We start from the raw sequence: 15,882 nt of genomic DNA, 5'->3' as shown, positions 1-15,882 counted from the left end.
AGAATATGTAAGCAATATTAAAAGTATGCCATGTTTTGTTTTGTTTTTGAAAAATCATGATGTAGTGCACAGCCATACAGACTGTTTTAGTGGATAATAATATTTTAGGTTTGCAATGTCATACTCCTCCAGATATTCATCAAGTTTTCTTGAGAGGCGATTAGCTTAAGGAGGGGGCTGTGCAAAATGTTTTTTCTCCTCTTTGTTTTTGTGCTATTCTTTTTCTAGTGTAAAATATTTTTTCTCAAAGATGTAGGCGTGTCAAATTTGTTCATGTTTTTGATCTCTACAGGATTTTTTCAATAATATTTTCCTGTTAATTATTATTAAGAAGATGAAAGATTGTGGAGTGAGTGTGGGTGTGTACAAAAGGGTCAGCAAGAAGAACTATATAAGATAGCTGAAAATCATGAATTACCAGTTGAAAGATGTCACTTTTATTTGAGGGAAAACATAAAAAAAGGAATGTACAGTAACTCTACACACTTGGAACTTTCAAAATCTGTGTGCAAATGTAAAACTGATAAACATGCAAATGCTAAACCATTGCATCCATCAATACTGGTTAAACTTTTTTTTCCCCTTAACGTCAGTTCCATAAATTCTGGTTCTTCAACTTCTTACGTTCCATTTATATAGTATTTCCTTTTTTTAAATTGTCATTATCTGCAAAAAATAATTCAGATTGCTATTAGCTTACAATGACCAGTTTTTAATTAAGACACTTTGTAATCAATTTTGGAAACAAAAATTTGTGGTGTCTGTGTATTCTGGCATATTTCTGTCCTCACAAATAACAATGTGGATAAAATGACATCTTGTGATATGTCAATTTTTCCCCTATGCAACTCAGATATACTTCCAAAAAGATGATACCCGGTACATTCTGATTGAAAAAATATAAATATCAAATAAAACAGAATAACATCAAATTGTTTCCTAACCGAATATATTAAGGGGTTGTGCCATATATACACACAGTTCATCTCTTGAGAGACTAGGACAGTACACAGTCCCTCTGTGGACAGTACATTGCTGTACTTGGGAACCTAATTTCTGAGAACAATAGGGGGATTTAACTTCCTACAAGAGACAAAAGAATGTTATGTAACAATGCAGCTGCATGATTTTGTCTTTCAAAGTAGGAAGTTGTGTACATACAAAATTATAGAGTCCCTCCACAATGGGAATGCCACCATGCATGTACAACTTCATCGATCCCCAGGTACTTTCACAAAATAAATAATTGTATTATAATTATGATCCAATACAATACCATATTTGCTCTAAAATTACATTTGTGGATACTAAATCATGAAAATATTACATATTTCGACCGTTGAAGATCCCTGTAATTTACCTAAGCGCATGTGCTGCTAATAGAGTAATTATGTTAAGTGTAATATTGTTTCTATATTTTTTTTTCAAAATCAAAAAAATGCTATTAAAAATATAAAAACAGTTTAGTTTGAAAAGTGAAATAATGGTATTCGGATGGTTATGATTTAAGCATGACCTTAGAAAACAGGGTCATGCAACTTCTGTCTGAGACAATGTGCAATGTGGGTTATAACCTCCTGTATAATCTCATTAATACATATACATGTACCTAGAAGATTTATACATCTGAAACAGCTTTTACTAGTATTCCCATTAGTCAGTGTATAACAAGTGCACTATGCTATATCTGTTCTAAATATGATGAAAAATCCACTTGTTATAATGACACAAATTTTCTTGGTCATTGTTTACTTTTAGGCAGTTTTGTTTCCTTGCAGAGAAAACTTACCATTTTTGTTTCCCTTTCCTGATTTCATAGTGGAATAAAAATTGTTAATTTTTAGTTTCACTCGCATCAATAGAATGGACTTGGCTATTCAAGTTTTGATCAAATTTAATTTTTCTGATTATATTCCAACCACAAAATTGTCTCATTTTGTGTAGCTACACCCTGGCAGCCATGTTTGGCTTATGAAATAGAAAAAGATGTAACAGTGGTGTTGACATAGCTTTATTATCAGTTTCTCTAAGGTGTTAATTTGGGTAGAGGATTATAACTAAGGTTACATGAAAGGGGTAGCCACAGTAGTATGTCCCTGTTCTCTAAGGTCTATGATTTAAGTAATGTTATACATGTATAAACTAAATATTTTTTTGTTAGTTGAGCCAGAGTACCCATGATCAATTTGGCTGACCCAGAAACGCCCAGGACATTTACTGACTGCATATTACACCTTCATTATATTTTGTTTAAGTCTCGCCCATTTGCCCCCTGTATCTTCAATAGTAGTGTTCATGCTACACAAAGTACGGGCTAAGATTTAAGCTAATCTCATATGTTTGAGTTCATGCACAGAAGGAAACAATGGTTAGCACGGGGTAAGGAACGCCCAAACTTATTAAGAATAGGCAAAATCTTCAGAAATTTTAACTATGAGTGCTCAGTAAGAGTAACTAGGAAAGTTAGTTCTACAGTTATAAAACAATAATAATAATAACTTTATTACACTACTAAAAAACCTTCAGAGGGTTTTTGTATGGTAAGGAACATAAATACATACAAAATACCAAAGCAAATTCAGAAAGTGCAAATTGCAGAATAACAGGAAGTAGCACAGTCTCATCATCGGTGCATTTTTTCTTGAGTCAATCTCTCTATATGTGTTAGCGTTGATTGTCATGCAGGAAATGGCACACCAAAATAAAAAGCTATGAATATAGTAGTAAATCTCCTAAATGAACATTAAATACAATGGTTTTTTTAGCCGAGCTAAGCGTTCATGCATGTTTTGTTTTGCCTGTGCTAAGGCTTTGGACTGACCAGATTTACTCTGTACCTAGTATTTCTTAGCCTGTATTATGCACATTTTTTTAGCACAGGGTAACGTATTGGACCTCTTAGCCTTTGCTAAAGAGCTCTACGTGAATGCTACGAATAAGTGTCTTCTGTTTATTCCTACTTTAGGTGCATACATTCAGGTTCACTTCCCTCTTATATTGATCTCTACAACTCATTCAAATCAAATTGGGCTCAAAGATGAGCAAAGAATATTAGATTCAATTGAAATTTAGTTTAAATCCATGCTAAATTAAAAGTTATTTTGAGTATGAGTTTTACTTTTTTCTTTTGTGCGCAAAAAAAAATGAACTGTTGCACACTGTAGGCATATATCATCTATACTAGTTTACAGGAAAAAGGGATTCTGGATGGTATTTGATGTTATGGGCATAATATATACATGTATAGTTAATACATGATTACTAAATTAGATTTCCCAGTGTACAGTACACTATTGCTGGTATTGTCTGAAGAGAAAAAAAAAACAATATACATAGTCTTCGAAAATTTAAAAAAAACAAACATTTTGCAGTCAGTTAAATTATTTTATTAAAATAATTTGAAAACATTGCCATGAATGGAAACAAATTTACGTTGATGTTTTTTTGCAGATTTCAGGAGTTGGAAATAACCTTTGTTTATACTTTTCTTGTATTAACAAACATAGGAGCTAATCCTCATTAACACCTACTTGAGCTTGTTGTTTGACAATTATGAATAATAATGAAGCATTACTTACACAGTGTGCCATGACTGAACAAAAACGAAAGCCCCCAAAAGACTATCCTGCTACATAAACAACAACAAAAGTATCTAATATTGTATTGAAGTCATTGTAAAATGGTAAAATAATTACAAATTCATACCTTGATGTGCCAGTTGCAGTACTGCACTCGTCCTATGATTCAACACCATCTAAATACTCCGCAGGTTATGCAGTCCACCAGCAGTCACTGGCATCAGCGTTACTATGAAATTTCACTGGGGATCGAGGCAATATTCGCGAAATTTCATTTAAGTGTACTTGCAAGCGCCAGTAAAACTTGGGAAAAATAAATTCCCACACGTATATTGAGCTCACACGAAGTAGCAGGCTGTTTTCTGGGCCATTATATTTAGAGACATGAACAAAAATACTGGTCATTTTATGTATGTAATGAAAAATAAAATGACCATTATACTGCCCATCAAAAAAAAAATGTTCATCAACTCCATCATTTAAAAAGCAATTGTAATTATTCTGACCAGTATAAAAAACATGGGTCATTAAAACCGCCATTTTAAAAACACTGGTAAATATTTTGGCCACTTAAAAAATTCTGGTCAATACTCTGGCCATTAAGAAAATAGTGGCCATTATAATGGCCAGAAGTGACTTTTTAAAGGGGTCTGAGGGGTGTAAAAACAGTGTTAAAGTGAAATGAAGAATTATTATAACCTTCTCACTAACCTAAAAGCACAAATAAATATTCAAAAGTTTTGAAAATTAAAACTTTCCGAAACGCGACGGAATTTCCGAAAGTAATCCGGACGCTGTTTATATTATTAACATCCCTTGGGTATGTAAACCTCAGAGATTATATTGTCAACATCCCTTGGGTAGGTAAACCTCAGGTATTATGTTATTGGCATCCCTTGGGTATGTAAACCTGAGATATTATATTATTGACATTCCTTGGGTAGGTAAACCTAAGATATTATATTATTGACATCCCTTGGGTAGGTAAACCTTAGATATTATGCTATTGACACCCCATGGGTATGTAAACCTCAGATATTAAGTTATTGGCATCCCTTGGGTATGCAAACCTCAGATATTATGTTATTGGGTATGTAAACCAGAGGTATTATATTATTGATATCCCTTGGGTAGGTAAACCTCAGATATCATGTTATTGATACCCCTTGGGTATGTAAACCTCAGATATTATGTTATTGACATCCCTTGGGTAGGTAAACCTCAGATATTATGTTATTGATACCCTTGGGTATGTAAACCTCAGATACTATGTTATTGACATTTCTTGGGTAGGTAAACCTAAGATATTATATTATTGACATCCCTTGGATAGGTAAACCTTAGATATTATGCTATTGACACCCCATGTGTATGTAAACCTCAGATATTATGTTATTGGGTATGTAAACCTCAGATATTATGTTATTTGCATCCCTTAGGTATGTAAACCTCAGATATTATAGTACAGTGGCCCCTCGCTAAGTCGCGCCTCGGTAAGTCGCGATTCGGCTAAGTCGCGGGTACTTGGATGGCTCCCAAAATTTCTATTGTGTTTTGACAGCAGTTTTGAAGTACAAAGACTAATGTTTCGTGGCATAGTATTTTTAACTAACCGTTAAAGAGACAACTTAACACCTACTGTCCGTCAATTGCTGAGACGCAATGGGTGACAGCAGCCTTACTCAAGGTGTCAACAGGGGTGTCGAGTAGTGACCGTACGTACTTCTTGGCCGGTCCCATTTTGGTATACCTTTACAAAAACTCGCTACAATGAGTTGAATTCATAGAATTCTGATCTCTATTTCTCAATTGAGCAGCATGTCAAAGCGAAAGCTACATGTATACAGCCTGTTCGTACGCCATAAACTCACGGCGATCGACCGTGTCAAACCAAGTTAAGGGTTGCACGTGGTTGAGCCCACTATTCGTGGGTGGGTAAAAAATGAAAAGTAAATTTGTTTTCAAAGTTGACCAAGAGGCGGGACTGAACAGAAAAACAAGCGAAAGTGTCCGACAATGATGACACCGATAAAGCTGTTTACGTTTCTTTAAGAACGGTCTGCCGGAACTCCACTATCTGGTCCCATCACCCAATGCAAAGCATACAACTCAGATATGACGACTTTGAATTTAAGGCCAGTTCAGGGTGGTTCTTGCGATGGCAAAGAAGACACGCTATCGACACACGCAGTCTCAATCCAAGACGAAGCTCGATCTGGGAACATTGACGCTGTCGGAACTTTTCCCGAAAAACTGAGAGAAATTATCTATGAAGGTGGTTATTTTGACGAACATGTTTATAATTGCGATGAAACTGGTTTATTTTGGAAGCTGTTACCGTCGAAGTCGCAAGCAACAGCAAGCGGCCCACATAATATCAGACCCAAACAAAATAATCAACGCAATGTTTACAGCAAACATAATCATGATTTTATTCGAATACTGCCTGACACATGTGATGATACATCAATTAACTAAACCGAGGGTTTATATGTGCTTTTTATATGTTTTTAAATGCACGACCTCCCTCTTTCACGACGTCCCTCGGTAAGTCGCGGCCCTCGATAAGTCGCGGTTTTTGCTTGGATCCCAACACCCGCGACTTAGCGAGGGGCCACTGTATTGGCATCCCTCGGGTATGTAAACCTCAGATGTTATTGGTATCTCTTGGGTATGTAAATCTCAGATATTATGTTATTGATACCTCTTCGGTATGTGAACCTCTGATATTATGTTATTGATACCTTTTATATATTATATTATCGACATCCCCAGGGTAGGTAAACCTCAGATAGTATGTTATTGCTATTCCTTTCGTATGTAAACGTCAGATATGTTATTGACATCCCTTGCGTATGTAAACCTCAGATATTATGTTATTTACATCCCTTGGGCATGTAAACCTCAGATATGTTATTGATACCCCTTGGGTATGTAAACCTCATATATGTTATTGATACCCCTTGGGTATGTAAACCTCAGATATTATGTTATTGATACCCCTTGGGTATGTAAACCTCAGATATTAAGTTATTGGCATCCCTTGGGTATGTAAACCTCAGATATTATGTTATTGGGTATGTAAACCAGAGGTATTATATTATTGATATCCCTTGGGTAGGTAAACCTCAGATATCATGTTATTGATGCCCCTTGGGTATGTAAACCTCAGATATTATGTTATTGACATCCCTTGGGTAGGTAAACCTCAAATATTATGTTATTGATACCCCTTGGGTATGTAAACCTCAGATATTAAGTTATTGGCATCCCTTGGGTATGTAAACCTTGGATATTATGTTATTGATACCCCTTGGGTATGTAAACCTCAGATATTAAGTTATTGGCATCCCTTGGGTGTGTAAACCTCAGATATTATGTTATTGGGTATGTAAACCAGAGGTATTATATTATTGATATCCCTTGGGTAGGTAAACCTCAGATATCATGTTATTGATACCCCTTGGGTATGTAAACCTCAGATATTATGTTATTGACATCGCTTGGGTAGGTAAACCTCAAATATTATGTTATTGATACCCCTTGGGTATGTAAACCTCAGATATTATGTTATTGACATCCCTTGGGTAGGTAAACCTCAGATATCATGTTATTGATACACTTTGAGTATGTAAACCTCAGATATTATGTTATTGGGTATGTAAACCTCAGATATTATGTTATTTGCATCCCTTGGGTATGTAAACCTCAGATATTATATTATTGGCATCCCTTGGGTATGTAAACTTCAGATGTTATTGGTATCCCTTGGGTATGTAAACCTGAGATATTATGTTATTGACATCCCCTGGGTAGGTAAACATAAGATATGTTATTGGTATCCCTTGGGTATGTAAACCTAAGATATTATATTATTGGCATCCCTTGGGTATGTAAATCTCAGATATTATGTTATTGATACCTCTTCGGTATGTGAACCTCTGATATTATGTTATTGATACCTTTTATATATTATATTATTGACATCCCCAGGGTAGGTAAACCTCAGATAGTATGTTATTGCTATCCCTTTCGTATGTAAACGTCAGATATTATGTTATTGACATCCCTTGCGTATGTAAACCTCAGATATTATGTTATTTACATCCCTTGGGCATGTAAACCTCAGATATGTTATTGATACCTCTTGGGTATGTAAACCTCAGATATTATGTTATTGATACCCCTTGGGTATATAAACCTCAGATGTTATGTTATTGACATTCTTTGAGTATGTAAACCTCCGATATTATGTTATTGGGTATGTAAACCAGAGGTATTATATTATTGGCATCCCTTGGGTAGGTAAACCTCAGATATTATGTTATTGGGTATGTAAACCTCAGATATTATGTTATTTGCATCCCTTAGGTATGTAAACCTCAGATATTATATTATTGGCATCCCTTGGGCATGTAAACCTCGGATATTATGTTATTGGTATCCCTTGGGTATGTAAACCTGAGATATTATGTTATTGACATCCCCTGGGTAGGTAAACATAAGATATTATGTTATTGGTATCCCTTTGGTATGTAAACCTAAGATATTATATTATTGGCATCCCTTGGGTATGTAAATCTCAGATATGATATTGATACCTCTTCGGTATGTGAACCTCAGATATTATGTTATTGATACCCCTTGAGTATGTAAACCTCAGATGTTATGTTATTGACATTCTTTGGGTATGTAAACCTCATTTATTATGTTATTGACCCTTCTTGGGTATGTAAACCTCAGATATTATGTTATTGACATCCCATGGGTGTGTAAACCTCAGATATTATGTTGTTGGCATCCCTTGGGTATGTAAACCTCAGATATTATGTTATTGGGTATGTAAACCTGAGATATTATGTTATTGACATCCCTTGGGTAGGTAAACCTGAGATATTATACTATTGACATCCCTTGGGTATGTAAACCTGAGATATTATATTATTAACATCCCTTGGGTATGTAAACCTGAGATATTATGCTATTGATACCCCTTGGGTATGTAAACCTCAGAGATTATATTGTCAACATCCTTTGGGTAGGTAAACCTAAGATATTATATTATTGACATCCCTTGGGTAGGTAAACCTTAGATATTATGCTATTGACACCCCATGGGTATGTAAACCTCAGATATTAAGTTATTGGCATCCCTTGGGTATGCAAACCTCAGATATTATGTTATTGGGTATGTAAACCAGAGGTATTATATTATTGATATCCCTTGGGTAGGTAAACCTCAGGTATCATGTTATTGATACACCTTGGGTATGTAAACCTCAGATATTATGTTATTGACATCCCTTGGGTAGGTAAACCTCAGATATTATGTTATTGATACCCTTGGGTATGTAAACCTCAGATATTATGTTATTGACATCCCTTGGGTAGGTAAACCTCAGATATCATGTTATTGATACACTTTGAGTATGTAAACCTCAGATATTTTGTTATTGGGTATGTAAACCTAAGATATTATGTTTTGACATTTCTTGGGTATGTAAACCTCAGATATTATGTGATTGACATCACTTGGGTATGTAAACCTCAGATATTATGTTATTGATACCTCTTGGGTTTGTGAACCTCAGATATTATGTTATTGGTATCCCTTGGGTATGTAAACCTAAGATATTATATTATTGGCATCCCTTGGGTATGTAAATCTCAGATATTATGTTATTGATACCTCTTCGGTATGTGAACCTCTGATATTATGTTATTGATACCTTTTATATATTATATTATTGACATCCCCAGGGTAGGTAAACCTCAGATAGTATGTTATTGCTATCCCTTTCGTATGTAAACGTCAGAATATTATGTTATTGACATCCCTTGCGTATGTAAACCTCAGATATTATGTTATTTACATCCCTTGGGCATGTAAACCTCAGATATGTTATTGATACCCCTTGGGTATGTAAACCTCAGATATTATGTTATTGATACCCTTTGGGTATATAAACCTCAGATGTTATGTTATTGACATTCTTTGAGTATGTAAACCTCAGATATTATGTTATTGGGTATGTAAACCAGAGGAACTATATTATTGACATCCCTTAGGTAGGTAAACCTCAGATATTATGTTATTGATACCCCCTGGGTATGTAAACCTGATATATTATGTTATTGAGATGCCTTGGGTATGTAAACCTCAGATAATATGTTATTGATATCCTTTGAGTATGTTAACCTCAGATATTATGTTATTGGGTATGTAAACCTAAGATATTATGTTATTGGTATCCCTTGGGTATGTAAACCTCAGATATTATGTTATTGGTATCCCTTGGGTATGTAAACCTCAGATATTATGTTATTGATACCCCTTGAGTATGTAAACCTCAGATGTTATGTTATTGACATTCTTTGGGTATGTAAACCTCAGATATTATGTTATTGACCCTCCTTGGGTATGTAAATCTCAGATATTATGTTATCGACACCCCTTGTGTGTGTAAACCTCAGATATTATATTATTCACATTGCTTGGGTATGTAAACTTCAGATATTATATTATTGACAGGTTTTCTGTTATTGATACCCCTTGGGTATGTAAACCTCAGATATTATGTTATTGACATCCCATGTGTAGGTAAACTTCAGATATTATGTTACTGATACCCATTGGGTATGTAAAGCTCAGATATTATGTTTTTGATATTCTTTGGGTATGTAAACCTCAGATATTATGTTATTGACATCTCTTGTGTGTGTAAACCTCATATATTATGTTATTGACATTCTTTGAGTATGTAAACCTCATATATTATGTTATTGGGTATGTAAACCAGATTTATTATATTATTGACATCCCTTGGGTAGGTAAACCTCAGATATTATGTTATTCATACCCCTTGAGTATGTAAACCTGAGATATTATGTTATTGACATCCCTTGGGTAGGTTAACCTCAGGTATCATGTTATTGACATCCCATGTGTGTGTAAACCTCAGATATTATGTTATTGGCATCCCTTGTGTATGTAAACCTCAGATAATATGTTATTGACACCCCTTGGATATGTAAACATCAGATATTATGTTATTGGGTATGTAAACCTGAGATATTATGTTATTGACATCCCTTGGGTAGGTAAACCTGAGATATTATATTATTGACATCCCTTGGGTATGTAAACCAGAAGTATTATTTTATTGATATCCCTTGGGTAGGTAAACCTCAGATATCATGTTATTGGTACCCCTTGGGTATGTAAACCTCAGATATTATGTTATTGACATCCCTTGGGTTGGTAAACCTCAGATATTATGTTATTGATACCCCTTGGGTATGTAAACCTCAGATATTATGTTATTGACATCCCTTGGGTAGGTAAACCTCAGATATCATGTTATTGATACCCTTTGAGTATGTAAACCTCAGATATTATGTTATTGGGTATGTAAACAACAGATATTATGTTATTTGCATCCCTTGGGTATGTAAACCTCAGATATTGTATTATTGGCATCCCTTGGGTATGTAAACCTCAGATGTTATTGGTATCCCTTGGGTATGTAAACTTGAGATATTATGTTATTGACATCCCCTGGGTAGGTAAACATAAGATATGTTATTGGTATCCCTTGGGTATGTAAACCTAAGATATTATATTATTGGCATCCCTTGGGTATGTAAATCTCGGATATTATGTTATTGATACCTCTTCGGTATGTGAACCTCTGATATTATGTTATTGATACCCTTTATATATTATATTATTGATATCCCTAGGGTAGGTAAACCTCAGATAGTATGTTATTGCTATCCCTTTCGTATGTAAACGTCAGATATTATGATATTGACATCCCTTGCGTATGTAAACCACATATATTGTGTTATTAACATTCATTGAGTATGTAAACTTCAGATATTATGTTGTTGGGTATGTAAACCAGAGGTATTATATTATTGACATCCCTTGGGTAGGTAAACCTCAGATATTATGTTATTGATACCCCTTGGGTATGTAAACCTGAGATATTGTGTTATTGACATCCCTTGGGTAGGTAAACCTCAGATATTATGTTATTGGGTATGTAAACCAGAGGTATTATATTATTGACATCCCTTGGGTAGGTAAACCTCAGATATTATGTTATTGATACCCCTTGGGTATGTAAACCTGAGATATGTTATTGATACCCCTTGGGTATGTAAACCTCAGATATTATGTTATTGATACCCCTTGGGTATATAAACCTCAGATGTTATGTTATTGACATTCTTTGAGTATGTAAACCTCAGATATTATGTTATTGGGTATGTAAACCAGAGGTATTATATTATTGACATCCCTTGGGTAGGTAAACCTCAGATATTATGTTATTGATACCCCTTGGGTATGTAAACCTGAGATATTATGTTATTGACATCCCTTGGGTAGGTAAAGCTTAGGTATCATGTTATTGATACCCCTTGAGCATGTGAACCTGATATTTACATCCCTTGGGCATGTAAACCTCAGATATGTTATTGATACCTCTTGGGTATGTAAACCTCAGATATTATGTTATTGATACCCCTTGGGTATATAAACCTCAGATGTTATGTTATTGACATTCTTTGAGTATGTAAACCTCAGATATTATGTTATTGGGTATGTAAACCAGAAGAATTTTATTATTGACATCCCTTGGGTAGGTAAACCTCATATATTATGTTATTGATACCCCTTGGGTATGTAAACCTGATATATTATGTTATTGAGATGCCTTGGGTATGTAAATCTCAGATAATATGTTATTGATATCCTTTGAGTATGTTAACCTCAGATATTATGTTATTGGGTATGTAAACCAGAGGAATTATATTATTGACATCCCTTGGGTAGGTAAACCTAAGATATTATGTTATTGAGATCCCTTGGGTATGTAAACCTCAGATAATATGTTATTGATATCCTTTGAGTATGTTAAAATCAGATATTATGTTATTGGGTATGTAAACCCCAGATATTATGTTATTTGCAACCCGTGGGTATGTAAACCTAAGATATTATGTTATTGGCATCACATGGGTATGTAAACCTCAGATATTATGTTATTGGTATCCATTGGGTATGTAAACCTCAGATATTATGTTATTGATACCCCTTGGATATGTAAACCTCAGATGTTATGTTATTGACATTCTTTGAGTATGTAAACCTGAGATATTATGTTATTGGGTATGTAAACCAGAGGTATTATAGTATTGACATCCCTTGGGTAGGTAAACCTCAGGTATCATGTCATTGATAACCCTTGAGTATGTGAACCTGATATATTATGTTATTGAGATCCCTTGGGTATGTAAACCTCAGATAGTATGTTATTGATATCCTTTGAGTATGTTAACCTCGGATATTATGTTATTGGGTATGTAAACCTCAGATATTATGTTATTTGCAACCCTTGGGTATGTAAACCTAAGATATTATGTTATTGGCATCCATTGGGTATGTAAACGTCAGATATTATATTATTGACATCCCCTGGGTAGGTAAACCTAAGATATTATGTTATTGATATCCATTGGGTATGTAAACCTCAGATATTATGTTATTGAGATCCCTTGGGTATGTAAACCTCAGATAGTATGTTATTGATATCCTTTGAGTATGTTAACCTCGGATATTATGTTATTGGGTATGTAAACCTCAGATATTATGTTATTGACATTCCTTGGGTATGTAAACCTCAGATATTATGTTATTGATACCCCTTGGGTATGTAAACATCAGATGTTATGTTATTGACATTCTTTGGGTATGTAAACCTCAGATATTATGTTATTGACCCTCCTTGGGTATGTAAATCTCAGATATTATGTTTTCGACACCCCTTGGGTATGTAAACCTTAGATATTATGTTATTGACACCCCTTGGGTATGTAAACCCCAGATATTATATTATTGACATTGCTTGGGTATGTAAACTTCAGATATTATAATATTGACATTCCTTGGGTATGTAAACCTCATGTTTTCTGTTATTGATATCGCTTGGGTATGTAAACCTCAGATATTATGTTATTGACATCCCATGTGTAGGTAAACTTCAGATATTATGTTACTGATACCCATTGGGTATGTAAACCTCAGATATTATGTTATTGACATCCCTTGTGTGTGTAAACCTCATATATTATGTTATTGTCATCCCATGTGTATGTAAACCTGAGATATTATATTATTGACATCCCTTGGGTAGGTAAACCTCAGATAGTATGTTATTGCTAACCCTTTCGTATGTAAACCTCAGATATCATGTTATTTACATCCCTTGGGCATGTAAACCTCAGATATGTTATTGATACCCCTTGGGTATGTAAACCTCAGATATTATGTTATTGGCATCCCTTGGGTATGTAAACCTCAGATATTATGTTATTGGCATCCCTTGGTTATGTAAACCTCAGATATTATGTTATTGGGTATGTAAACCAGAGGTATTATATTATTGACATCCCTTGGGTAGGTAAACATCAGATATTATGTTGATGATACCCCTAGGGTACGTAAACCTGAGAGATTATGTTATTGACATCCCTTGCGTAGGTAAACCTCAGATATTATGTTATTGATACCCCTTGAGTGTGTGAAGCTGACATATTATGTTATTTAGATCCCTTGGGTATGTAAACTTCAGATAATGTTATTGATATTTTTTGAGTATGTAAACCTCAGATATTATGTTATTGGCATCCCTTGGGTATGTAAACCTCTAGATATTATATTATATTATTGGCATACCTTGGCGAGGTAAACCTCAGATATTATGTTATTGATACCCATTGGGTATGTAAACCTCAGATATTATGTTATTGGCATCCCTTGTGTATGTAAACCTCAGATAATATGTTATTGACACCCCTTGGATATGTAAACATCAGATATTATGTTATTGGGTATGTAAACCTCAGATATTATATTATTGACATCCATTGGGTAGGTAAACCTCAGATATTATTGTTACTGATACCTCTTGGATATGTAAACCTCAGATTTTATGTTATTGGGTATGTAAAGCTCAGATATTATGTTATTCGCATCCCTTGGGAATGTAAACCTCAGATATTATGTTTTTGATATTCTTTGGGTATGTAAACCTCAGATATTACGTTATTGACATCCCTTGAGTATGTAAACCTGAGATATTATATTATTGATACCCCATGGGTATGTAAACCTCAAATATTATGTTATTGACACCCCCTTGGAATGTAAACCTCAGATATTATGTTATTGGCATCCATTAGGTATGTAAACCTCAGATATTACGTTATTGACGTCTTTTGTTTAGGTAAACCTCAGATATTATGTTATTGGGCAGGTAAACCTCAGATTTTATGTTATTGATATCCCTTGGGTATGTAAACCTCAGATAATATGTTATTGATATTCTTTGAGTATGTAAACCTCTGATTTTATGTTAATGGGTATGTAAAGATCAGATATTATGTTATTTGCATCGCTTACGTATGTAAACCTCTGATATTCTGTTATTGGCGTCCCTTGGGTATGTAAACTTGAGATAGTATGTTATTCGCATCCCTTGGGTATGTAAACCTTAGATATTATGTTATTAACACCCCCTAGGTAAGTAAACTGCAGATTTATGTTATTAGAATTCCATGTGTATGTAAACCTCAGATAATATGTTATTGACACCCCTTGGATATGTAAACATCAGATATTATGTTATTGGGGATATAAACCTCAGACATTATATTATTGACAGCTTCTGGGTAGGTAAACCTCAGATATTTTGTTACTGATACCCCCTAGGTAAGTAAACTGCAGATTTATGTTATTAGAATCCCATGTGTATGTAAACCTCAGATAATATGTTATTGACACCCCTTGGATATGTAAACATCAGATATTATGTTATTGGGGATATAAACCTCAGACATTATATTATTGACAGCTTCTGGGTAGGTAAACCTCAGATATTTTGTTACTGATACCCATTGGGTATGTAAACGTCAGATATTATGTTTTTGATATTCTTTGGGTATGTAAACGTCAGATATTATGTTATTGGCATCTTTTGTGTGTGTAAACCTCATATATTATGTTATTGACATCCCATGTGTATGTAAACCTGAGATATTATATTATTGACATCCCTTGGGTAATACCTAAGATATTATGTTATTGATACCGCTTGGGTATGTATACCTGAGATATTATGTTATTGACATCCCTTGGGTATGTAAATCTGAGATATTATGTTGTTGACACCCCTTACGTATGTAAACCTCAGATATTATGTTATTGACATACCTTGGCGAGGTAAACCTCAGATAT

At 34.3% G+C, this 15,882-nt stretch overlaps 1 long non-coding RNA gene across 1 annotated transcript; it reads right to left on the bottom strand.

Annotated features, from left to right (window-relative positions):
* Nucleotides 1–593: 593 nt before the first annotated feature.
* LOC144346745 (uncharacterized) lies at nucleotides 594–1,397 on the bottom strand. Its single transcript, XR_014930745.1, has 2 exons — nucleotides 945–1,397; nucleotides 594–666 (listed from the first exon to the last, which is right to left on the bottom strand). It is a non-coding gene; the product is annotated as an uncharacterized LOC144346745 (long non-coding RNA).
* Nucleotides 1,398–15,882: the final 14,485 nt, after the last annotated feature.

This window comes from Saccoglossus kowalevskii, chromosome 10 (genome assembly GCF_978046115.1).
Source record: "Saccoglossus kowalevskii chromosome 10, keSacKowa6.1, whole genome shotgun sequence".
Taxonomy (NCBI): domain Eukaryota; kingdom Metazoa; phylum Hemichordata; class Enteropneusta; family Harrimaniidae; genus Saccoglossus; species Saccoglossus kowalevskii.
Note: the sequence above shows the minus strand (reverse complement) of the source record. Positions and strands in the feature narration are given on the sequence as shown.